General features: G+C 38.8%; 1 long non-coding RNA gene across 1 annotated transcript; it reads right to left on the reverse strand.

Annotated features, from left to right (window-relative positions):
- Nucleotides 1-978: 978 nt before the first annotated feature.
- Nucleotides 979-25,924, reverse strand: LOC122987454. Its single transcript, XR_006404494.1, has 3 exons — nucleotides 25,910-25,924; nucleotides 10,043-10,051; nucleotides 979-1,054 (listed from the first exon to the last, which is right to left on the reverse strand). It is a non-coding gene; the product is annotated as an uncharacterized LOC122987454 (long non-coding RNA).
- Nucleotides 25,925-26,129: the final 205 nt, after the last annotated feature.

A 26,129-nucleotide genomic window follows, 5' to 3' on the forward strand; every position in this document is an offset into this window, starting at 1 on the left:
GCACTTCCTTTCAATGTGGACTCTCTTTGGCTTTTGTAGGCTGAGGACGTGGAAGCTCCTATTGGGTCAAGTGAGGTGTCAATCGAAAGGTCAGGGTGCAGCCGCCATTTTGAGCTGTCACTAATATTCACCTGCTAACTTAAGTTATGACAGAAAATACGTGGAAGATAAGCACATCTGCCGACTAACTTGAAATGATGTTACAGTGCTTAGTGGGTTCTGGACTAAACATTTTACTGGATTAGATTGACTGGACCTTTCCCAATGTAACAAGACCTTTTTATCTGAGTTTTATGGATCAGTGGAAAAATGAGGCTTTATAGGTAAGTTGCCTGAATTTTGTAATTGTTTGTTGGTGGTCTGACAGAGCTTCTCCACTGAAAACAGCAGCTTCTATACAGGGTTGATGAGATTAGTGAGACTGAACCAAAACACCAAGTTGTAGGCTGTAAAACAACCAAAACAATAAGCTAAAATGTGCTATAGGGTGAATCGCAGCGTTGGGTGATAATTCTCTGTGGTTGCATTACTAGTGACTACTTTTATATAACAGTACACATGGTAATTTGATCCATTGTTAATAAACAAAATAGTGATTAGAGTTAAGTGTGGGCTGAATCAAGGCTGAACTTAGAAACTGGAAAAAAGAAACATTTCAACATCCTTAATTTTGAATGTATACTTGTATTTATTCTGCCCTATTCTGCAATCTGTTCAACAGCAGCTTTAATTTAAGGGGACCCATTATGCTAATTTCCAGCTCCATATTTTTATTTTGGGACTCCACTAGAGTAGCTTTGCATGAGTCACAGTTCAAAAAACTCCTTATTTATCTTAAACTGGCCCTTTATGCAGCCCCTCAGTTCAGGCTCTGTCTCTTAACAGGCAGTCTTAGCTCATGCCTCTTCAAGCCCCTCCTCCCGATGAGCCCACTCTGTTCTGATTGGCCAGCTTTCCGGAAGCCTGCTGAGGGGCAGCCATATCAGAGTCGTGTTAAGTTACTGCTGATGCAAACCCAAAATTTCCTGCTTTATTGCTTCAAATATTGTACCATCTCACCACCAAAATTATTCTATATGGGGTATGATCAAAATTCTATTCACCTCCTATGTTTTCTGGTAGCTGTAGATGCCTCATCGTGGAGATCTGTAAACCTTGTGAAATCTTGCAAGTGAAAAATGTATTGAATGAACTGACTCTTTAAGTATTGCTATCATGTGTCTTGTATTAAAGGCTTCTTTTTTTCTCTTGGTTTCTTGCCTAATGGATAAGACGTAGTTGTCACTAGATGAGTAATTCCTCTCACATCGCTTTTGTACATCCCATCCCTCCAATTATTTTCTTGCCACCAATCTTGGACAGAGGAGTTTACATAGGAGATCAGTAATAGAAAAGGACACTGACATGCCTCCCCGCACGAGTCTATGTGCAGTGATAAATTTTAGTGTGATTTAGCCCTTACATTACAGACCTGTTGATTTGAGGGCTGCAAAGTACAGCCTGTCAGAGCGCTGCTGGAACACTGAGACGAACCTGTAATGAGGCCTGTGAGAGATGCCAAGTGGTTGGAAACCAAAGCATACCTGCTGCTGGCTGAGACATGCAGCAACCTGGCGAGCCAGGGTTAAGGATTACTGGCTTCACAAAGAGAAAAAACTGATGATGGATTTGAAGTCAACTGGATGCTAGATGTATAGCTTTGATTATAGTTTTTTTTAAATAGATGTTTCTATTACTGCAGATCATAAACACACCACTCTGCAATCAAAGGGCTTAAAATGATAACTTTAAAATCAATGTGTGCTTCTCTTCCATACCGAGAATCATTTCATACAGCCAGGGTATGTTTTTGAAAGTCGTTTTTGATGAGCACATTGACAGGGATCAGTGATGATTTTAATAAGAGCGGGTAGTTGAAACACATAATGTCCAGTTTTTACCTAAACTCGTCTTGTTACTATGCATCATGACACATTTGGGAAATCATTTCAAACATCAAACCAAAGAGATATGAAGATATGAGAGTGAGGGCCAGAGCGGACTGGCAACAACCACGCAGCAGTCGGCACTGCAGGGGAAGGGTAGAGTGGCATTGGAAAGCTAATAAAGCTTGCTGGGGTTCAGACGAGGTCTGCATCCTTTTCTTGTTGTTGGCAATCAAATCAGTGTATGTTTAGGCCTTTAGCAGTTGGTACGCACAAAAGGCTTAGTGACACTGTAGTTAAATCTCCTACCAACAATTTTTTTTGTTTTTAAACCAGTGCTACCTGTGCCATAACACCAACAAATCGTAATTTTTTGTGTTTGTTTTTGTGTGCACACTCAGTGTATCCCTTACCGGTTTAGCATCTCACCATTTGCATCAAGTAATAACTGTATGAATTGGTATGCCCCTACTGGTTAAGATGCATGTTACATAACTGGAACATCCAGGTGTGCTTTCATCAGTTAAGGAGATGCAAAACATATTTTCAAAAAAAAAATGCTTAAGTTGAGTACAGTAGATAAATAATTTTACAGCTTTTCACATTGTAATAAATAATACCTAGATTATTTACCTCAGTGAAACACTTAACTTCTACCAATGATGGCTCGATCAACTTGACAAAATAATCTTAAGGTCCACTTTTTAGCTTTTTGTAGAACTTTCAAAAGCATCTTACTGTCTTAATCAGCAAATGGAGTTTGATAGTTGTCATGTACCATCTGTCAACCAAAACCGAGGAGTCCATAGACATCTGGAAAAAGATCAAGAAGGCTATTCACATCAGACGCCAAAGAAGATCCCTGGACAGAGGCCCCTATATGACCACCGTTTATCACTGAACAAAGTACCGTCCTCGGCTCATGTGATGACACCTGAGCATGGCCCATTCACTGAAGAAGGTTGTGAGAAGATATGACTTCGTCCCCAAAAGGGAGCTGTTATTCTGACTTCTCTGCTACCTAATTTATACTCTGTTTCAGTGTTGGTTCTGAATTAAAAGAGGAAGGAATGAGATCTCCCTCAGTCTTCTTCCCACTGAACTCAGAACAGTAACACAGCCACATATCTGGCTGATATCCATTTCCTACAGTACTGCCACCCTGCAGACATCAGCACGTATTTCCCAAACGTGTTCACTTTTGCACAATGAAATGTCCGCATGCATGCACACACAAAAACGGCACACACACTTCAATAAGCAAACTACATGAGGCCATAACAACTTTCACTGTGTGGCAAGAAAATAAATCAGCTTGTACTTGAATATCTGCACATCAGAGCAAAGCCCTTTGGTTATTGTAATTACAAAGTGCAATAAATCAAAATAGAAACTAGATGTGTTTGCCGTGGCTTTTCTCTCTCCCAGATGATTTTTTTCTGAAGATCCTGCTGCTGATGCAGCTTTTCTTGAGACAACAAGCCCTGGAGAATTGCACATGTCTCAGCAAATATACGAAATCGACATCAGGGGTAATGAAGTGACTGAAATAGGAGTACAGGCTGCCATATGATGTTTTTATAATGTATTTCTTCCAAGGGATCTGATTTTAGTGAAGTGATTATCATGCTTTTGATTACCTCATGACATAAGCTTTTAGCTCCTCAACAGATGTTTCCACTCTGATTGACACTAAGGCACTGCATATTCACTGTGTCGTATAGTTGAACGGGCTATACGAGTTGTTAGTGTGTAACAACACTATGAAGATGAGATCAGGACAGTGTATGCTGCAGGGCGAACCACGGTGACTTTATTAGGGGTGTGATGACCAATAGTCCTTAATGTGACATACAGCCTGTCATCTTTATGAGCAGAGGAAATGTGACAGATGTAAACCAGACCTCTAAAAACACACAGAGCCAAGGGTTTTCTCATAAATTAGTATTTGCAATAAAACTACCAGAAGATTGACAATCTATTGTGTCGAGTAGCCCCATTTTGCTTGCCAGACAGAAAAAGGAGCAGTTACACTACACTAAAGGTAAATAAAAAATGCCTCTCTTGCAGTTTTCACTCTGATTTTTCACTCAGCCGGGCTGTCATGTGTCATTGACAGGCTACAAAAGAATCCAGAATTCAATTTTAGCATTGTCAGGTTGGTAAAAGGGACTTATTCTTTCAGGAGGTAAATGTACCAAATTCCAAATAGGATCCCATATTGCTACAGTCAGCGAAGCCAGATTATGCTGCATTAAATCTGCATTGCTGTAGGGATACATGTCATATTAGGTTAGGTGGCAAAGGAAATGCATGGCTTGAGGTTTTCAGGCTTTGCAAACATTTCATGCATTCTTCGTATGCAGGGCTGCGGCAGAAGCAGTAGGGTAGAACTCAGGAGAGCATGCTGCCCTTCCAACGGCCCCTGAGGCCAGCAGCCTGTCACTACTGCTCTGAAACAAAAGTCAACTCTGCACTTTGATTAATGTGCATTTCAGAGATGCATCCTAGTCTTCGTCAGCCATCAACATTTCAAAAGGTATGGAGTGAAGTGACAAGACAATAATTACCTGTGATCATTCTGATCTGCTTACTGCAGTACTGAATGTTTTCCAAAACATATCACCAAGCCAGCTACTGTAAGGAACACATTTTAGGTTTCTCCTCTCACTCATATCAACAAAATCCACTTTCACGAATTGCCCCATGGCTATTGTTCCCACAGCAATCCAACAATAAATTCCTTATTTTTAACAAGCAATGGACAATTCTTTTGGCTTTCACTTTTGTTGGAGCCTTTTCATGTTCTGTGTGTGTCTTGGATGATTGGTGCAGTCAAAAAAGAACAAGATGTTATCAGGAAATGTCGGCTTCTCAAGATCAAGAATGTTCTCTGGTTTCCATGGCTACGAAGAGATCCTATGTAGAGGAGCAGAATTGTCAGTCTCAATTACAACACGGCTGATTAGTATCAAGGTACTTGTGCAGGAGGAAGTACTAGAGGCTTTCACATCCGCAGGCAGCTGTGCGACTGAGGGGCAATCAAAGTGTGTGATTGCCGTCATTTCATAAGAACTCTGTTTGTTTTACAAATTAGCTAAAATTTACAAAGAGGTCAGAAATTCTCAAATTTTCGAGTGAGAAGTAAAACTTTGGTGTGATATTGACTAGGACTTTTCTTTATCTACAAATCCTCCACTTACCATCATTTAATTAATATCTCCCGTGTCCTCACTGCACTTAATTTAAAAATGACATTGCTGCACACTGTGAAATAGAGGACCTTGTGGGAAGCTAATGAGAAAGCTCCAACAAAAGAAAAATGCTCTGAAGTTATTTGTTGTTTTTTGCATCCACTATACAACCAAATAGAAGGATCCTCTATTTATCTCTGTCGCTTTGCCTGGGTCAGGCAGAGGACACAATCAGGCTAATAACAAAATTAGCCTTGATCAAATTACTTCTGCCTTGGTGGTTAATGATACTGCAAAGTTTGGAGCCCCCTGGAACCAAGAATGCACATTTATTGGATGTTCGTGGAGCAGTTGAAGTTAAATTAACTTTGAAATCACAGACTGCTAATGGTTATGGGTATGTACTCCTTTAGGCTTCCTTGACAGTTACCTCTCACAGCACAGTTATCACTGCACCTTAGCGGGAGCAGATGACTTTGACATCTGCACTGTCAGCATACTTCCACTGCCATTTCTACTTACCTTGATAGAATGAAAAAGGAAGAAAGATGGATAAACATTATGAGAGCTAAGGTAAACAATGTTCTATGTTTAACCTAAGCTCTGTAGGTTCGGTGTCTTGGTCAAGGACGATTACAGTGCACCAACCCTACTACCTGGGATTGCATCAAGTCATGCCATGGCTTCTTGTCAGTGCCCAAGGCCACTCTAGCGCCCAGTCAGACTTCACAGCCACAGAGTTCTCAGTCTCCCGGTGGGAGCTCATGCTCAGTGTCAGGTGTCAGGTGGAGTTATCCGGGCACCGGAACGAGGACTCCATTGTTTGTGAAAGCCCCGGTCATTGTCACACCACATCTCTTGCCGTAAGGAGAGATGGGACAGGAAGACTTCTGAAGTGATCTGATTCTCTGTTAGTGGAGGTAACTGTGAGGGGAAATGTGGTTTACTACTACAGCAAGGCTATGTGCATTAGGGAAGTGCGTCACGAGTTGTACAGCTACATCTGCCACTGGTGAAACTGCACAATGTACAGACAATCCTTCTGAAAAAAAAGGCATAGAAAACATGCTTAAACTCACATGGTCATAGTCATGGTCATGGTCACAGTTGGGAGTTGTTTATTTCAGTTCATATGGTAGAATCATGTCTACGAATAAAGAAGAGAGAGCCAATGAGGCAATACAAAATTCTCCTTGAAGCAAGAGTGAATATGATAGCTGTCACTCTTCATTTTTGCGCTCCTCTTATCAGTGGGGTGCCACCTCAGATGACGTGTGGTTTTTGTCATGTTACTGCAGTCACTCCTGCACTAAGAGGTTAAAGTGACCTGACTGTATGAAAGCTTGACTCTCGGATGACCCTGTCACAGAAAGTCTCCAGAACAGCACTGCACATATATGATTGATCCAAAGTATAAAGGAAATAGTAGAAAAAAATAAAGCTAGAGTTTTTGCTCGGAGTCCTTGTGATTTGAAAGAAATGAAAATGAGGGGCAGCAGTGAGATAACTTGAATTGAACGATGATAAAAGTGAGAGTTTTATTCAGTGGTTTGTGAATTTACAAGGTCACTTTGCCTTTGAGAGCAACAGAAACAGTAATTCATGTGGCGGCTGCTCTTATCAAACTCACAACTCGGGCACTTCAGTACAAGAGATCCACACCCGTACTGTACCTCCAGGCCTTTTTGCAGCTCCACATGCCACTATACTGTCTACTTAGCACTCCCTTCTCTGCACCACTGTTGTATCACTCCACCTGGTCTTCACTCTTCTCCCCCCTGGATTGACCTTCCCACTCCAGAAAATTCAAAATTGCAGAGTAGCTCCCAATCTTCCATCATTAGGACCCTATGATTTCCATGTTGAGGAAAACACAGACAGAATAGCGGAATTTGACAATAAAAATGGAATCAACTGTAAAATGCGGAATATTGTGGAATTGGCCAAACTGTGGATGCAATTTATAAAATTCAGGGTTTTCCCTACCATTACAAGACTTAGGCGCAGCACCTAAGTGGTTTTTCACAATGCCTAAGCAAAATGAACAGAAAAAAAACTATGCTGAGAGTCTCTACCATGTTTTAATGTCATTTATGGCGCACTGCTTCTGTTCTCTGCTGTGCTAGAGTTTCACCAAGGGCGGGTTTCATTCTTTCTAAACTTCACTCAGTATTTTGAAGTCAGGAATATTAGTTATTTTATTGACATTATAGATTTGTTTCCAGTCAGATATTATTGAGTGTATATAGTGACTGTCATAAACTCCACTGTTGCTGCTCTAGAAACAATATTTAGTTAGCTATATTTCAAAAAACAAAGAAACAGCTCGCACACTGCGGGGCTCAAATGTCCACTAGAATATATTGCACCAAGACTCAAGTGTCTTGAGTAATAAATTCTAGTGAACATTGGAGCCCTGCAGTGTGTGAGCTATTTCTTTGGTTTTTGACTTTTTGCTCACATTCAGCTCAGCACCTGCCCACTTTGGTTTGGGTGTGCATGCATATTCTTATTCTAGATAACTATATTTAACATAGAAATCAATTCTAATCCTGTTCTGAATTTTTTTTTTTTCAAATAATATTTTTTAAAAAACAAATTCTTTAGTGATGAAAAAGAACCAGTAAGAGTATGAGATGGACTGATAAGGGTACGATAAAGATAAACTCCTAGCAATAACCATCCCTACAGCTGGTTAGTGGCTTCACCCTTACTTTGGAAGGATGAGCAAATCACTGTTCAAATCCCTTCACTATAAGCCTCATTTTACCAATGTTATTTTGTGATTACTATTTTTTATGGTGCACAGTGTGATCAATCACAAAAATGTGAAGGATTACTTCTGACCATAACGCTTACATATGTTTCATTTCTTCATGCTAATGTCTGAATGTACTGTGTATTGAAGCACTTTCTTTGATTAAAAATAGTGCAATGTTGTGTTGCATCATTACAAATTCTTTGAATTGTTGAAAGTTTATTCATCCACCACATAATTAGACACTCTTTCTGATGAGAAAAATGTGCTTAAATCACACAAAATTCAGAAAAATCAAAATGGAAAACAAGGCATATGGGAAAAAATTGAACGGAATCTGGAAAAATTAAAATGGATTTCATAGGGCCCTACATCATAGGCTGAACATCACCTCCTTGCCTCTCTGAATGAAAACACCTCCTCTCCACTCACTGCAATTGCTCTACTTAGCTATTATTCTATTTGTATTCTCCTTCTTTCCCTTTGCACTCACATGGGTGTTCTATGCTCACAGTGCTGACCTCCCTTTGTGATTTTGGTGATTTATGTAATTAAATTAATTCGAAAGATGGCTTGATTGCTAATAGGTAATGACTTTGTAGCAATTTATATATGCAAAAAATATTTCAACTTCTACAAATTTATAAAGATGACTAGATATCCCATGAGCCTTCAATATGGTGTTTACTATGTCTTCAACCAATCGAACCAGTTTAAGTGTTTGTACATGAAAGAGAAATAAAGAATCAACTAAATTGCCTTTGATAGGCATGCATGAAAAATTACAGTCTGTAAAATACTTGTTTTTTGCCCTTGCCCGACATAGGGGAGGGTTGATCTTTCACTGTTGCATGCCTTATGGTGTTTACAGCAGGAAAGTGATGATGTATGAGTCGGCTAGTCAAGACTTGCAAAGTAATTAACAAATGATGTTTTGGCAAACAAAGCATGGCCTTGATAGGGATGCATTACTTTCATGGAGCCCCACAGCTAGGCCGCTCACAAGGATGCCGCTTAATAGAGTTAGATGAATGGACTATGACTAGGACCAAGCAGGAGGACCCACCACTACCCCCACCAAGACCCCTGCTGGCTCAAACTCATAAACGCATGTGAGCACACAGACACATCCTCGCAAATGCAGACACGCACACAGGCTGATGCACATACACACCAACCTCAAAGGAGAGTGTGTACAGCTGCAAGGTGAAACATGGCAAAAAAAGAGACCAATTATCCTCCAGACAGATGACTTGGGATGTGGGAGGCCTGATCATTTTTCCTGCAGAAGGTTTGAAACCCTGCTGCTGTCGGCTGCTGTCAACTGGTCTCCTCCTCTGCAGCCGTCTGTTTATGGTACTGTCCACTTTAAAAGAACACTTACCACCACACTGTTTGGATGTTGGGGTGAAGATGTCAGCCTGTATGTGCTCTTGTGAGATGTGAGATGATAGCTATAGAAATAGCAAAACATAGGATGATGCTATAACCCCGTTCAACACAATATATCTCAATTTTCAACAACAAAGCAACATATAAAAACAAATAGATGATGATACTGGTGCATCCTGTGTGTTCTATTCTCCTGACAGTACTACCCAGGGTGGGAAATTAACTTTTTGTTTGAGCATCTACCAGCCACTGACAGATAAATGTTCAAATTCAACAGCCACTCAATAGTACCTCATTATTTTGTGTCTGAAATCGACCAGACACTTTCATATTTCACCAGCATTTGGCTGATGGCTGGTCCTACTTTCACCTGCCATGCACAAATTCTCTTGGCAATGTCAAAGGTGCTAGGTGTAATAAAAACCTCAGTGCCTTTATGTCCCACAGTCTTCCTAAATAGAGATTATACAAGGCCTATGCTGATGGCTGTTGTTGCCATAAGAAGCTGATATCAAAATGTATGATAAATATTTTCCAATTTAAGAGACAGATGAATCAGTGATCAGAAGCATAAATACAGAGCATCCCCGGTATACTTCACTGGTAATAGAAGTGGCTGGGATTGAACTGTTGGTAGTCCCTCCTAGTGCTGAGTATGAAATTAATAATTCAATACTATTGTCAATAGTACCACAATACCAGAATTTCAGTACCAAAACAATACTTACTTTTTGATATGTATCTATCTGCGAATTATAACCATATTTTTCAACAAAACCTTTCTTTTTTCATTGAACAAAGTTAGCCAAATTTCTGAAATGCTAAATGCAAGCAGTTGTACAAGAATTTTCCCTAACTATTCTAGGGATTTCTTCAGAAAATTTAAATCAGGAACTATTGTGTAAAAGAACAAGTAAACAAGATTAGTAATCTGACCTGACATTTGATGCTTTTGGTACTTTTGTTTATACTCTGTGCATTTCATGTGGTAACAAAAAGTAATGATGTTCAATGCCCAGCTCTCGTCCTTATCATCTCATACATATGGATGTTACCAATTTCCATGCAACTTCATAATATATTGTAAATAGAATCAGGAAATGTTTTGTTCAGAAGGAATAACAGCAGAGATTGTGTTGTTGTTCAAGTTTAAATTAAATAACCACACCGAAGTACATGATGTTAAAAATGAAAGCTCAGGAGGACAAAAAATTCTCTTGGTATGAAAATTTGGGGCACACTAAAGAAAATTTAGCCAAACAGAAGATGTTGAACTAATAGGCAGACTGTTAATAATCCTCATACAAACAAGCATATACAACAGTAGGTACACAGGATGCCAAGAATAGTAAGTAGAGCCGAATGGCACTTCAAGATCTTCGTAACACCAGCAGCAGCTTCAAAGGCTGATCTAACCACCATGACTCAATGCCTGATGGCGGAGAGATCAAACATAAAATGGAAAATACATTTGTCAGTCGAGGTAGAAAAATCTGTGGCTTGTCAATGATGAGATGAGATTGTACATGTTGATATGGTTACCTTTCATTTTTGAAAATCTGCCGTCTGTAAGCTCCCTTCTGTTTCGGGCTACATTTATATTGCAGCTAAATATGGTTTTCACTCCCACTGTGAGTGCTAGATCCTATGATGTTCACACACTATTTGGGTATGAGAAAGAGTGACAATCACATTCTAAAACTAGTGTAACAAACTAAAATTGTTGGTTAATATCTGCAGTGTTTATCACAGCTGCAATGGACAACTACTGTGGCAACTGGCAGCACCGTAGTACATATGACATTAAAACATTAGAAGTAAGTCATTTTCCACTTCTGAAAAATGCCTGAAAGCAATGGTGCTTTGTAGGAATGGAAAACCAAATTGTGTCTAAGTGTTTGGGCAAAGGGGAATGTCTCTCCTGTTAAGTGACACACATCACATCTCTACTTCATCTTAATCCTGCTCTATATTATAACTATACCATTTATTCATAACTATAGAGAATTACATGAATAGAAGAGCTCGTTTTTTTCGACAAAAATGGACTGACTTATTAAACATATGTAAACAATATTAATCTATTAAACATACTGCAGAGACAATATGTGACTACAATACAATGTGACCTGGGGAGTTAATCTACACAATATCACGACAAGTTGCTTAGTCAATGAGAGATTTCAGAATAAATTAACATAAAAATTTCCCCCGAGGACTATTCTAATCAGAGTATACTATCGTTTTCTGTTCCTGCTTAATGAATCATACGAATTATAGTCATATTATAAATGGCAAGTCTTTGCAGGGCTATTAGTTTGTTTCTTTAGGGGTCTAATAGAAGACATGCTTCATTTAGGGCCCCGTAGTGTCCCGCAGCAACACAGAATGAATTGCATTATTTCCAACAGCTGCCATTTTCCAATGATCTTATCAGAAGTGCACTAACATAATGTGGCAGAGGAAGTTATTATTCCAGACCAGCCGTCTCACTCTCACTCCATAATAGCATTCATCTTTCTGAGCAGGTCTTTTACTTCCAGCTCTCCTTCCTCCTCGCATATTTCCCCCACATTCTTTCTTAATTACAAAAGATGGATTTCGACAGTAGATACATTCCTGGTCAAGATTTATATTCAGCAGGAGTTTGCCTTTAACTTTCATTTTAATGCTAATGCCTTGTGCTTTATTAACTCCCCAGTGGGTAAACCATGTTTGGTGAAATGTGCGACCGCCTGAATGCAATAACACCTCATTCAATTCGTTGATTAAATTTTGGTGCATCTAAAGAGGCGTCCTTAGAGATTTGTCTGGACGGGGGGGACAAACAATATTCCTTCATCCTATTACCAGCAGCAAGCAAACTTTTCCTTATTGCCGCACTGTATGTTTTTTTTTTCATAGTTTTTGCCCCTAATCTCTGAGTCAAGTGCTTGAGTTCTGGCAGGTAGTCTGACGGAGAATGAAACAAGCACTTCTCAAGTGCACCTTTTTCCAGGCATCATGTAGGCCTAATCATGCAGCACTTATCACCTACTTTGCCCTTCACACTTGTTTGTCATCACAGAGCTGCAGTTTCTTGCTTCCATCTTCTAGGCCATTACAGTCATAGTCAAAGTCTTATGGAAGTACAGTGAGAGATAATGTATTATTTTCTCTGCATATGTCAATGGCTTGGACCACACAGGCCCTTTGTGGACACTAATTCACACTTCTATTGAAAATACACTGCATTTTGTTGCAGTGAGATGAAAACGCAGTTTTTCAGAAACTAAAATGCACATTAATGCACAAATTATACAATTATTAGATGTGTACATTATATATTCATAAACAGTGTGTGTTGGAGCTATCATGTCACTGAATTTCAATGTCAGACTGATGAAAATCTTATCATGATCTGACATCGATAAGATCTCACATGCAAGGGCCCATTTGGGGAACAGAAATCATCAACGAGATAGGCAGTCATTTACCTCTTCACACAACAACCCAACCCAAGTGAATTATGTTGCACATTTACTACTATTAGTACAAAGAAATTTACATTAAAATATTACTCAATTCAGCAAGCGTCCCAGGGTTAGCCTTACCGTTTTTTCCCTCTCTTTTCTTAAACACCCATCAATCTCTCACATTACTGAGGAAAACTATTATTTTACTGTCGGTCTGCTAACTTTTCCCAAAGGTCTTCCACAACTGAAGAGCATTTCATAATAGTTTATATGTCTAACTGTGGAAGATGTGGTCTGCTTAGATGAAAAGTCACATGAAGACATTGTTCTTCGAGGTACAATATTGGATTGTTGCTGAAAACTACAGTATATTCAAATGGTTACTGTGGTTTGGGCTAATTTTAGGCTTTTAAATCCAACATAATGAGCCTTAAAGGCTAACAGCAAAACTATAGTATGTCGAATAGGCCTGTTTGACAGCATACATTTTAATTTGTTATAGAGGGAAAAGCACAGATGTTGCTAATAATAATGATGATAGCACTGATATAATTCAATAATATTTAATCTTACTATTTGCATTTGTGCTTTTCCTACTGTTACATGTCAATATGTCTTAGAAAAAGGCCTGCTGGATACTTTGACTCTGTAGACTCTGCTACGACTAGCTAGTGTTTAATGTCACGTAGCTAATGGTGCTTTGGTTATACATCAATAAAATATACAAGGAAGAACATGAACATGTTACTACTAGCTGTCAAATCAGGTCACTTGTAGCCGTCTATACTGCAGATCAGTGACTAACTGTAAATTGTACATTCAGATTGTGAGCATTATTTTTTCAAAAATATTTTTCCCACAAAAAATGATATGTAAAAAATGAATACATTATAATTGGTTAATGATAGTAGACGCTAATGATCTTGAGTGATGGTGAAGCACCTGTACAGTGGAAGTTGCTTCTCTCAGCCACTGTCTTTAAACATCAGTGAAAGACTTCAACCATTATTCATAAATATGTGCAAAACATCCGTTAATGGGCTGAGCTAATGCATTATTCAAAAGTAATTCAAGAGTAGCTTATTACAGACTGCTATGTGCTATCAAAGTGTTACTCTGGTGTATTTTTGCCCCCCTCCCCACTGATGTATGCCCAAAGAAACAATACAGTGAACAAGAGCAGTGAGGTGAAAAAGCTTCTTGCAAGAGCTGGTAATCTGAAAACACCCGTCTCCTCATGCCAATCAAGCTACTGAACATTTCAACCCAAAACGGATTGCTCTCCACCTCCCCTGCTTGTATACACCATCATTTCAACGGAGAGGCTTATTGCGCATAGAGGCAGAAATAACAAACTTTACTCCTCTCGCTTGTTTGTGGATCAAAGCAGCCACTTGCGACATGAATGCGAGGACATCGTGGTCTGATTACTTTAATAATACATGAAAAATATAATGAACATATTCAGAAAGTGGCACGTCACCCGTCTGTGCGGCGCTGAGCGTTGATTAAAGTTTGCCTGTTTGGCATTTGAATAATGAACAAACACTGTGGAGAAATGACAGCCATTAACCTTTCATTGAGTCCCCTTTATTCTAAACCACAGTGTATCAGGATGTTCCAATTCCTGATTCCTATTTTCCACCACATTACCCTTCCAAAAAAGATTCCAGCAGTGTCCCTGTTAACAGATATGTCAGAGGACTTTTAGTTATGGGACTCCTAACAGTCTGTTGATATACTGTTGATGTAGTTGCCCTTTTCAAACACAAGTTAATCTGCTATTTAAATCAATGTAGTCTGAGAGATATGTGTGATGTAAACAGTGTGTATATACACCTGATGAAGGTCTGACAGACTGAAACATTGTAAACTGGTAAATATTCCAACAGGGAGTGAGACGGTGAGAGTTTTTCTCATTTTTATTCATGATGTATACACTGTAATAACTCATACTAGTTGAATTCTTTTATCATTAAATACAGCCTATAGATGTTGACATCAAGCGGCAGCTACCACAGCTTGGCTCCCCTTTTGATTGGTTATTACAGCCTGTGGCTTTATTATAAGGATGTTGTTTCATATGAAATTGTGACCTGATGAAGGTCCGTGACCATAATGTTGTAACTTGGTGCTGAAAGTGTGCAGAAATTCAAACTTTTGTTTCAAAGTACATTTTAATATTCGAAAATTACTTTATCCCTCTCTGTTACTTTGTATCTGTTTATTTCATGTTAATTTCATTTAATTCTTTTTTTTCAAACTGGGGACACCGGTAGCCTGCTGTGCTTAAATTCTGTTTGCACCGTTGACAGTTTTATTACTGACAATTTTACATGCCGCTACAAGGATTGTTAAAAATAAAGTTTATATTTCCTTTGCAATGTTTCCATTCACTCCAGTTACAGTATGACTTTACAGGCTGAGAATCTGTGGTTAACACTTAACTAAATACTGCCTTTCACAGCAATGAGGTGGCAAAATAGGGTGTCTGCTCTTCTTGCTGTGCTTCCAAACTTCTGTTTCTTTCTCAAAAGAGTGGTCTTTGTGTTTTTCCTGGCACAAGTTCCAGCTTCTACTAAGCCTTGAAAATGTTGCAAATGCAGACATTTATTCGTTGCTCCTGGAAGTAGTACTGTAGCTTGTTAAAAGATGCTTTTCAAAACACAAAAACCAAAGCTTTCCTGTCATCTCTCAGAATACCGGACATTCATTTGCCAACTCTTTCCAGCAATCCGCGGTTGTAATTAAAGTGTGATTTTAAACTTAACAAATGCAAGATTTACATAGCTTAAAGCAGAGCCAGACATCTTAAAAACATATTTGAATGAGTACAGCAGTAACCCTCTACTCTGTTAAATGGTGTTTGTATAATGATTTGTGGTGACTTAAAAACCATAAGAGCTGATGAGACGAGAACATGCACTGCTTTCATTGGGACTCCATGCAACCATCACTTAATTTACTATGACACATCTTTTTGCCAGTATGTATACAATCATGCATTGGCAGACAGTAGCAGCTTCTCTGAGTGCATAAAAACATCTGGAAGTAAACATTTGTCTTCATTATTCTAAGGAGAACATCAGTATTTATTAAGTCGGAGTGCTTTTACCAGACATATAAAGGAAGATATGTGGTATGATGAGGTAAATGTTGCTATGTATACTATAATGTTGCTTGTGGAGATTAAATCACAGTGACACCTACAGTATGCTGACAGATAATGTCAGAAAATAAAAAACAAATGAACAGCTTAGTACAATCTAAATGCAGCTGAAATGTCTGGTGAAGCTGGCCAGAAGGGAAAAAAAACAAAAAACAAAAAAAAAAAAACTGTCAGGTTTAGTGCTAATGTTCAGCATATGGTTACAACAAAAAGGTGTGACAATTAATACCTAAAAGGTGAAAACTTCTCTCAACAGCTGCATAAACTACCATCTGTGATGTATTTCATGAAGTCACTTCAAATAAAATTAATCTTTTTTCATGAACAGAAACAAAAGTTGTCTGAAATGTTTAAACTCCTCCAAACATAAATCTTTATAGAATTTCTTTTAGAGTCAAATGTAGGTCAAAACCACCATTTCTCTGAATTCTCTGTAGTCTTTCAGCTTATTTTTCATGCAAAATTAATGTAAAAAAACACAGTTTGGAGATGGATGACCAATGAAGGTTTATTTTCCAGGAGCTACAATGATCTCCCTAATATTATTCATGTTAAAAATACTACTTGCTTTTATCAAAGCTTTGAAATAAGAACAGAAATCAAAGTTGAGTGAAGGAAATCTGATTCTTGGAGGATAATTTTTGTCAGGAAGCTTCTTTACAAATAATTGGGATATACTCCCAAAAGAAGTGCCTGTTGTGTAGTTGGAAAGTATTAAAGTTTGAGTTTGTGCTCAGTCAGTGGCTTCTTCTTGCTTAGACAGGCTGTGCACAAGCAGCTCACAGATCTATAATGACTTCGGAGGAAGGGTTGTGAGGAAAATCCTCCTTTTTAACAATGAGCTGAACTTCTGCAATTTCTTTCCTCCATCCATTGAAACCCCCCTCTGGGAAATCTGGAAAAAGAAAAAAAAACAAACCCTTTGTAGACAGTCAATAGTGAAAAGATGTGTCCTATGTTATGGTTATGCACGAACCATATCTCATATATTACCTTCGTAATCAACTATAGTGCATTAGCAATATACTGTTTATATACAATATATGTTTGTATAATATATGCTCAGGATGCTGATTCTGTCCTGTGTTGGTAGTTTGTCTTAATTGATCAGACTCATTTGCCTCACCTGTTAAGCTCAATATATAATGTATACTCTTTATTGTACGAGGTCCTGGATGCTGGGCCTTGGAGACACCAACACCAAGCGACCTAATGTCTGTAATTTGGTGAGTTTTTGCTGCGAATTCCTGCAGTAGCTTTTTATGTAGTAAGAGGAGTTTGTTGCCTTGCTGTGAAGAAGATGTGCAGTCTGTCACCGGCAGCTCTTCATCTAACATTGCCCTGTGGCTGCTCCTTCCTGGTCAATTACTCCCTGCAATATTTAAAATTGATCCACTGTCAAAAAATGCAGAAAAGGACCATGTCTTGTTTTGCAGACACATTTTTCAGTGCTAACCTCTGAAACAAATACATTGCATTTCACATGACAGCTGCACTATAAAAGCCACCCCGTATTTCGCCCGTTGACTACAGCTCTTAACACAACTCTGGTATGGTGTTAAGAGTGAACAATTAACAGCAATTATATACAGCAAAGTAATGTCAATACATTGAATACTTATTAGTGAAAAATGCCTACCATACCTGTATTCAAGTTTAAATAACTTGATGTGTTACGCATGTTGTGCACCTGCCTATGTAGGCGCATATTACTTTCTTGATAATGCGCCCTTAAAATAACAGTGAAACACTGCGCCATTGACTTTAGACCAGGTTTTTGTTGGTCAATAGAGCAGTCGTTCTCTGCTGCCTCAAGATAGCAATGCACCATCAACATGCGTGACCACACCTCATTTTAAGACCAACTCTGATGGGCGCAAGTGCATTTTCTATTTAAACAACGTGGGCGCTGGACAGGAAAATGACGCTTGCGCTGCGCTTGGTGCCGTTTGGCGCCAGGCGTAATATAGGGCCCTATGAGTCAAGTTTTATACGTACACTTGATTTTTTAATAAGGCAGAATACAAATTACAATCAATTATGTGCAACATAATGTGTACTGTATCCATCTATGTGCCTTCTTTTTAGTGCATATGCTAGTTTTTTTTCGACATTGTAAATTATAGTAGCTCATGTCTGCATCATACTGTGAGAAACCTCAGGCCTTCCTCTTTGCAAGAACAATTTCATTCATGTTATTTAAAAGCTCAGAGCGATCAAAACAACTGCTCATTAGGCACACTGATTCTAGGTCAGCTGATAAACAATGTCACATAGTAGCTTAGCTATATCATAACTGCATGTGCTTAGCACACAAGAGCTATATTTAACATTTGTATGCGACTTGCATGCACAATAATCCCATTTAGATTTTCTTTATACAGTGTAGATGATTCACACTCCATTTATCATTCAGCAATCAGGAGTTTACTGAAAAAAAAACAACAAAAAAAAACATTTGGTAATATCCATGGGTGATATGATATCTCACTTACTACTGACACACCTCCCTGTGTACAACTAGACAATGATGAGTATTAGGTTCTTGCATTTTCCCCCCTTCATCCTCAGTGAAAATGTTAGTAGATCAAACTGTCTAAGCAAGAGAAAAACCTGCAGAATCATTGCTCAAAAAAAGATATGTAATTTGTTCCTCTTACATGTATGTGCAGTACACCCCACCCTTAAATCCAGAAATAACAGAGTATGTGGCTTCTTCAACAAAGACATTACTGCTACTGTTACACTTGGGCTATGTTCACATTACAGGCTTTAATGCTCAATTCAGATTTTTTAGTCAGATTCCATCTTTTTGTGTTGATGGCTCCCATTCATGATTGTAAGTGACATGTATTTGGCTCCGGTGGGAACACTGTTGAGGTCCTAAACTGCCACGCACGTAATTTGTGCAACGGTCAAATCATAAACATGCATGACACAGCTGTGCTAGCATACATGTCCGGGATTATTTGTTGTGGAGGTCAGCTGACAATACAGATGATGAGGATAAAAATGAGAACAACAAGGCAATATGTTTATTTTTACCAGGCTTTGAGATGCCGACACTGCATGATGACAACAGATGATGAGGCAGAGAAATGAGACGTAAAAAAAAAACCCTCAAAAAAAAACAACACATGAATTCCAATCTGACAGCTCTGACATCGGTCAGACCACTGGTCACCAGACTTCAGATTCTTTTTTCTCATGTCCCGGTAAGATCAGCGAGTAGAGTGACATAGCTTTTTTTTTCCCAGAGGTGCACAAAATGTACTTTTCCACTATCTTCTCTACAGTATGCTATAGTGGACATGAGTGTATTTGGGTTCAAAGACCAATTTAGTTCAACTTTGGCCACCAACCTGGCAGAAAATCAGTGTGGTGCTTGCCGCGCAGCTGCCAGAGAGAGCACAGCCGTTCTCTTAAACGGAAATAATAGCCTTGCTCTGCTCAACGTCCAACTTGGGTGTTCGGTGTGAAATCCCTGACAGGCTGTTTTGTTGAGTCTTCCCGCTCTCACTAACCCCCATATGTGAAATCCTTCCTTTTCCTTTACAAACAAGCTCAGCCATGTGTACCCTTGCCTGTCCAGCATGAAATGACAAAGAGCTGAAGTAAAGCTGAAATGGATGATTAAAAAAAAAGTTAGACTCCAGTGGGACGCACATATTGCTCAGTGTCTGTGGCAGGTGGTAGCCAGAACGACGTGATGCACAAGAGTTTATCAGAGCCGTGCTTCTGTGAGTTTGGCTCAGAGTTTCTGCAGTGGTCAGAAAATTGCTTAATGCAGCTTTAAATTGCAATGCACAAGAAAATGTTTTACTGAAGAAAAGGATACTTTATAGGATTTGTAGAAATCCTGTACAATAGATGGAACAAAGAGGTAATGCCATAAAATATCACCATATTCCTCTCGGTCACTATACCATTGTTCAGGGACTTGTTTTTTAAAAATTGTCGTAGTTTGAACTTTTACATGACAATGTTTCTCTGCAGATATAAGGTTTACTGTATCAGGAACAATGGCATTTAATTTTTGAAAACAGGTCAACAGAACAAGATTCCTTCCTTATATTTTGGCTCACAGTAGAAATTCTTTGTTCCCTTGGGAACATGCTGATTTTGGGTCTGTATTCCCCTCTGATTCGTTCATATGCCTTTGGCAATGTCTGATAACACTCCCATTGTTTGATAGCATAGGAACACACACACACATACACACACACAATCACAAACACACACATGCACGCACTGCTGTAGGAGGGGGACAAGTGTCAGCTGGAGGCATAGAAAGATAGGCCGCCCCCGCTACACAGTTAATCTTAATGAAAAAAGAGTCTGCCTCCAGACTGGGTACTTTGGCTGACATCCATTGATGTTCTTTCCTCAATGTATTTTTTATTTTTTTTATATATTTATATATTTATTATAAAGCATCATGGAGCTTAAAATTTTATGTATTTCAAGTTGTTTCAAGTATTACTTGGCTAGTATATTTCCTCTAAATTATGGGATGGACAATTTGTGCATAATGAGTCATCAGCATGTTCCTCGCAGAATATCTGAGATGATAATTAATCGGTTAATTATTTGTTTAAATAACCAATGAATCAATGAAATCTATAACAAAGTTAACAGAGGCGATATCAAACAGAGTAAAGCATCACATTTGAAGAGGTGTCAGCAGCAAAACATGTTTAGTATTTTGTTTTTTTAAAGTACTTCAGTGATTAAAAGATCATAATAAAATTGGGACTCATAACGTGTCGATTGACTCATTGATTAATTGTTTCAGCACTGTACAGCACATGTTATAACTGTGGAAAATATTGTAAACAATTACATTGCAGTACAGTATGTATTACAGGAAGCCCGGAGGTAATTTCTATTTTCATTTAAATCAACTTCTAATTTTGATGGTGTGAGGGTTTTGAGGATTTAATGGCTATGAATATTAATGTGGATTACTGGCAGCAGCTTTGTTTAAAAGCAGCTGTTTTGGCTGTTGTTGCTTAGATAAAGAAAAGAGTGAAGAAAAATATTTTGTGTTATGTGGCAAAATTAAGGAAGAAAATGAACAGGCAATCACTGCAACTTCCTGCTTGTATAGTATTACAGGGCTACTCTATATAGCAACAGAGAAAACTAAAATTGTGACTGTGAAGCCAACTGTATGCAATGAAGAAATTAAGTTTGTTTGATTTTTAGCTAAATCATTATGTTGACTTTACACCTCAGGATGACCAAATGGAGGTAATTGATCATTGCCTCACTATCTCTTGTATTAGAATTAATTTTTAAGATTTATGTAAGCATAAAAAGGATGGATAAATAAATCCATAATGTGATTCTCTTTAGTTAAAGACGAGTCAACCAACAGCAGCATTTACAAATAAGGCCAGAGTGTAACAGGCTGAATTGGTTTCCACCCTTACTGTAAACAAGTGCCTTGAGCCGAGTCCTGACCTCTTACGCCTGTCAGATGTTGAAACTTGGCACTGTGACTTCCAATTTGCTCGTCTCATTGTTGGAGCATGGGGGGCGACAGGCCTTGTCATGACTGGTCTGCAGACAGGCATGGAACTCAGTTTAAGTGTCTCGTCCCTCCGGGAAGTTCTTCTGGCAGGGTTTCTTTAGGGGTTCTTGGCGTGACGTTGTGCATTAAGGATCCAGAGTGTGTAAGTGAATAAAGGAGTTTGACATACTAACCCTGAACAGCCAAGGGCCTGGACACTTAATTAAGTCTTCACAGTTCTGGTCACTTTTCATTAACGTAAAGCATTACTGAGTCCAGACTAAGTGCATACATGAGCTTTGTCAGAAGTGATATCATACTAATATAATACAGTGAGATCTGTACGATTACAGCAACTGTCCAAGACAAATGCAATATTTCATGAAGTGTTTGGGCATAGTTGTCAGCTTGTTTCTTTATAATTATAGTTATTTCAGAGTTCAGATGCCTTTGCAATTAACATTTGCAATTCTGTATTTATTGTATTCTTCTCTAAAAATTTTCAGCAAAAAAAAACAACAAACTAAATCTCTTGCATGATTTTACTCTCTATTCTTTATCAGACATTGACTACATTTACATGCACACTAATATTCCACTATTATTCTGACTATGACAATATTCCAAATTTGATACAGGTCATGTAAACAGCATATTCAGTTTGGATATCCTGAATAAGGCCTTATTCTGAAAGTAGCATTTTCCAATTAAGACGTGGGATATGCCGATATTATTCGGGTTTTAGGAGCATTCTTGGGACATGTATACAGCGCATTTGTAATATGCGTCTCAATTGGGGTTTTTACTGCAGTTTGCGACACACAGACTGTTGCCTGTTTACCCCTGCACAGGCAAAATGACATATGCTGGAGCAGGAAGGCAGACAGAGGAGAGGAATGAGAGGAGAAGGGAGAGCTGTTCAGGGCGGGCTGGAAAAGCAGAGTGCGCCTCCTCCACGACAGGGACAGAAGGGTTTGGTTATTATCCTGACATGCAGCCATGGACTAACGGTGACGCACCAAAAACACTCAGCAGTGTAGTTAACATCATGGGACAACCTAGATACTGGATGTGTAAATTTATAATATCAGTCATATTAATATCACTTATAAATATCACTAATGTTTTTCACCTCACTGATTTACTTCACTGCCTGCGAATATCTTGTGATTCCTGTTCCCACCGGAGCAGAGAAAAACCCTGAAAACCTTCTGCGTGTTAACGGGAATATTAGTGGAATATTCATTTTCATTAGTCATGTAAACAGCTTAGTAGGAATATTGTCTCTTTTCGGAATAAGGGCAAATACTAGAATATTTTGTGCATGTAAACATAGCCACTGTTTCAGCAGTTCTGGATCTGGAACGGTCAATTCTCATGAACTAATAAAAAAAAAAAAAAACTTAACAACAACATTATTACCCCGAGGAATATTGGTGTTCATAGAACAAGAGAACGGGGAGCAGAATTCTTTTAGAGGCTTTATTGAAATGCTGTGAAGCAGAACAGAAAGAAAGAATGATGCATGTGAATCGAGTCTGCTGCCTGAAAGGAAACTATTACAAGTATAGCAGTAAGTGTCAAGTTTATGTTACTGACTTACTGAGCTGTTGGACTTCCTGAGAACTCGATGATGCCTCATATTTTATATCCAGGAAAGGTTTGAAATGACTGCACAACAGGGGACATACCTTCATCTACAGGCTGATTAGCACTCTGTTGTCTTCTTTTGTGTCAGTATAGAGAAAGTGATCCATGATAAGAAGCGATCTCCGTTATCCAAACCCCCCCTCCGCCCCACCACCACCACCACACACACACACACACACACACACAGTAACTGCCAGCAACTGTTCTCCAGATGTTGAGTCAGTGCAAGTCCCTAATTGGATGCTACCTGATTAAAATCACTGGTGTTATGATGGGGAGTGCTCATGTGAGGCTTTGTTGGTGAGGTATTTGAAATTTTATCGGTGTATTGCAAAAAGATCCTTGATCTATCACAACACCCCTCACAGTGTGTGAGGGTCTCATCAGTTTATCAGAAAAGCTCTGAAGTGCACCACCTTTCAAGTCATCAAACATCCTTGTATAGGTCTATAACCTCAGCCCTCAGCCTCGCACACTGTTGTGTGTGTGTGTGTGTGTGTCTGTAGTGAAAGTTGCAGGTCTAAAGCAATTATGTGCCACAGACAAGCCTTTTGTTACACTACGACAAACCAATTTCCTGAATCTATGGCAGCCAAGTGACTCATCACTTCACTTATTCAGGCTCCTTAGCATACAAGTAACACATAGGGGCCTCTGAATAAGCAATATTTCTTATCTAAATAAATCAACCTCCATCTGCACACACCCCACAAGATCACTGAATTCTCAATTTATTTCAACCGCCACTCGTTTCAAATAGCAGGTGATCAAAATACTGAGGCAAACCAGCTTCATAATGCAAGGATTGTTGTTAGGTGAACTAAATTGAAAGGTTCCATTAAAAGAGGGCGCCTCATCAGGTCTGAATAATAATGACATTGGTGCCCATCTCATAATAAGTCTTGGCTTTATGTGGCAGACAGCTTGAGCGGCCTGGGCTGAAATTGAATTTGGTTCATTTCCTTCGGCTGTCTAATTCTTTTGTGCACTTCTCCTCTGCTTGGCATTGATTGTTACTCAAGATACTAGGTGCATCTAGGCGAACTTCCATCCATGGGTGTAAACACACGCACGCACACACACACACACACACACACTCATGCTTGCAGTTTTGCTAGCAGGAAAACATCACCGGCATACACAAACACGTACAGACATTATCCAAAAAAGTAAAGAGGTATCCAAGTTTGATTCTCAGCTTTCTGTGGGCAAGTGTTTTTCTCCCATTGTGTATTCTCATTTCAAATTTTTCTTCAAACAACATCCTCAATGCAACGTAGAAACACGGGACTCTTCTGGATAATATAACGACATTATCCGATATAACATTTGTTTTAATCATTTCAACTTTATTTCTAGGAAATCATGTTTTATCCGTCATTTTGGCATGGTGGACGACTCAAAATACCCATGTGCTTCAGCTGCCATTGCTATGGAAAAGAGGCCAGGCAGTGGTGTGAATCAGAGCTGTAGCTAATTTAAAATGCCATGTTGTTGCAGATGAGAGCAAAACACTGCGCCATAGTTGCTAAATTAATCCAGAACTGGATTAAAATTTAAAAGTGAATTGATTTAAGCTGCAGATTGTGTTTTCAGTTTTCTCAACGTCGTAATCTTTAGCTTCTGCCTGCCATTAGCAGTGCACGTCACAGGATTTTAAACCCTTTGATTTGATGTTTCTCTCCGAAAATGTACCTTGGGGGTCTTAGTTAACTTCTGTCTTGAAATTTTTATATATCTTTGTCAAAAAACTAGATATTTTCTAACACAGTTAGTTGTCTTTTGTACTTATGATTTAACTGGGAAAGGTTTCATGCAGATCCAAGCTGGAGAAGAGCTCCAACTGTGAGCCATGTAACATTGCCTTTAGGAAAATCAATGGGACTTTTACTTCCAGGACCAAGGGCACCTGAAATCGCTCCTTCCACTTTGCAACTCTATCCCACACACGAAAGTCAGCTGGATGGGGTACAATTAATTTTTCGCAGGTTTAAATGTAAGTGATTTAGTTCTGTGATGGCGACCTTTCCACGGTGTTTCACTGGCTTCTGCCCAGTGCATGATGTCATTGGCTCAAGACCTCACGACCCTAAATGTGAATAAGCACGTGAGGCAAAAAGACATAAATGAATGAAGGTGAGTGATCTCAATCTCAACAGTACTTTTCATTAAGGTTAGCAGAAGGACAGATGTACAGTGCGCCACACACACTGCTATCTGTTCAAGTTTTTTGCTCTTCAGTTTTTTACATTGAACTCTTGCTTATTAGCTGAGTATTGGGTGGTCAGGACAGTTGTTGTCATTGTTTCAATTTTGGACTCAAAGAGTATGTATTTTAGCTAATTAGCAAGTGTTCTAGTTCAAGCCCTGACCATCAGTCATGGCATTTTTATCCAAGCTCTGGGACTCTTTTAGTGCCAGTAATCCTTTCTCTTTTATTTTTTTCCAGACAGCTGCTTTGGCATTTGCCCCCAGATTAGCACTAATGTCAATAATGATCACACTGTGCAGAAAAACATCCAAGATGGTGCAGCCAAGTCTTTAGTACCACTTTGTTTAACATGTCTCTGAGGATGAGGAAAATCCATAATTGGAGAGAACAATTGACTCGAATCCTCTAACCTAGTGGATATACAGTAAATTGTATGCAAGGTATTGAGCATCATTATCTAGAAATACAGTGTTTTACAGACGTGTCACTCCCATTAAATAAATCACCATAACACAGAGATGCATTAACAATCAAAAATCAATAAAACACTCCATGCTTCTCAGAAATATCACTGGTGATGGACAGACAAACAAATAAACTAAACTACACTAAACTAAACTAAACTAAACTAAACTAAACTAAATAACTAAATAAGCAAGCAAGCAACATATGGTAACATATATAAATGACCAAAACATATGGTTTTGGTCTTTAAAAAATAAATAAAATGATCTTGTTCTAGCTTCTTAAATGTGAATATTTTCTTGTTTCTTTAGTCGTCTATGGAAGTAAACCGAAGATGTTTGAGTTAAGGACTGTTGTTCGGAACAAAACAAGACATTTAAGGATGTCACCTTGG

Source organism: Thunnus albacares, chromosome 8, assembly GCF_914725855.1.
Source record: "Thunnus albacares chromosome 8, fThuAlb1.1, whole genome shotgun sequence".
In the NCBI taxonomy this organism is placed as follows: Eukaryota; Metazoa; Chordata; class Actinopteri; order Scombriformes; family Scombridae; genus Thunnus; species Thunnus albacares.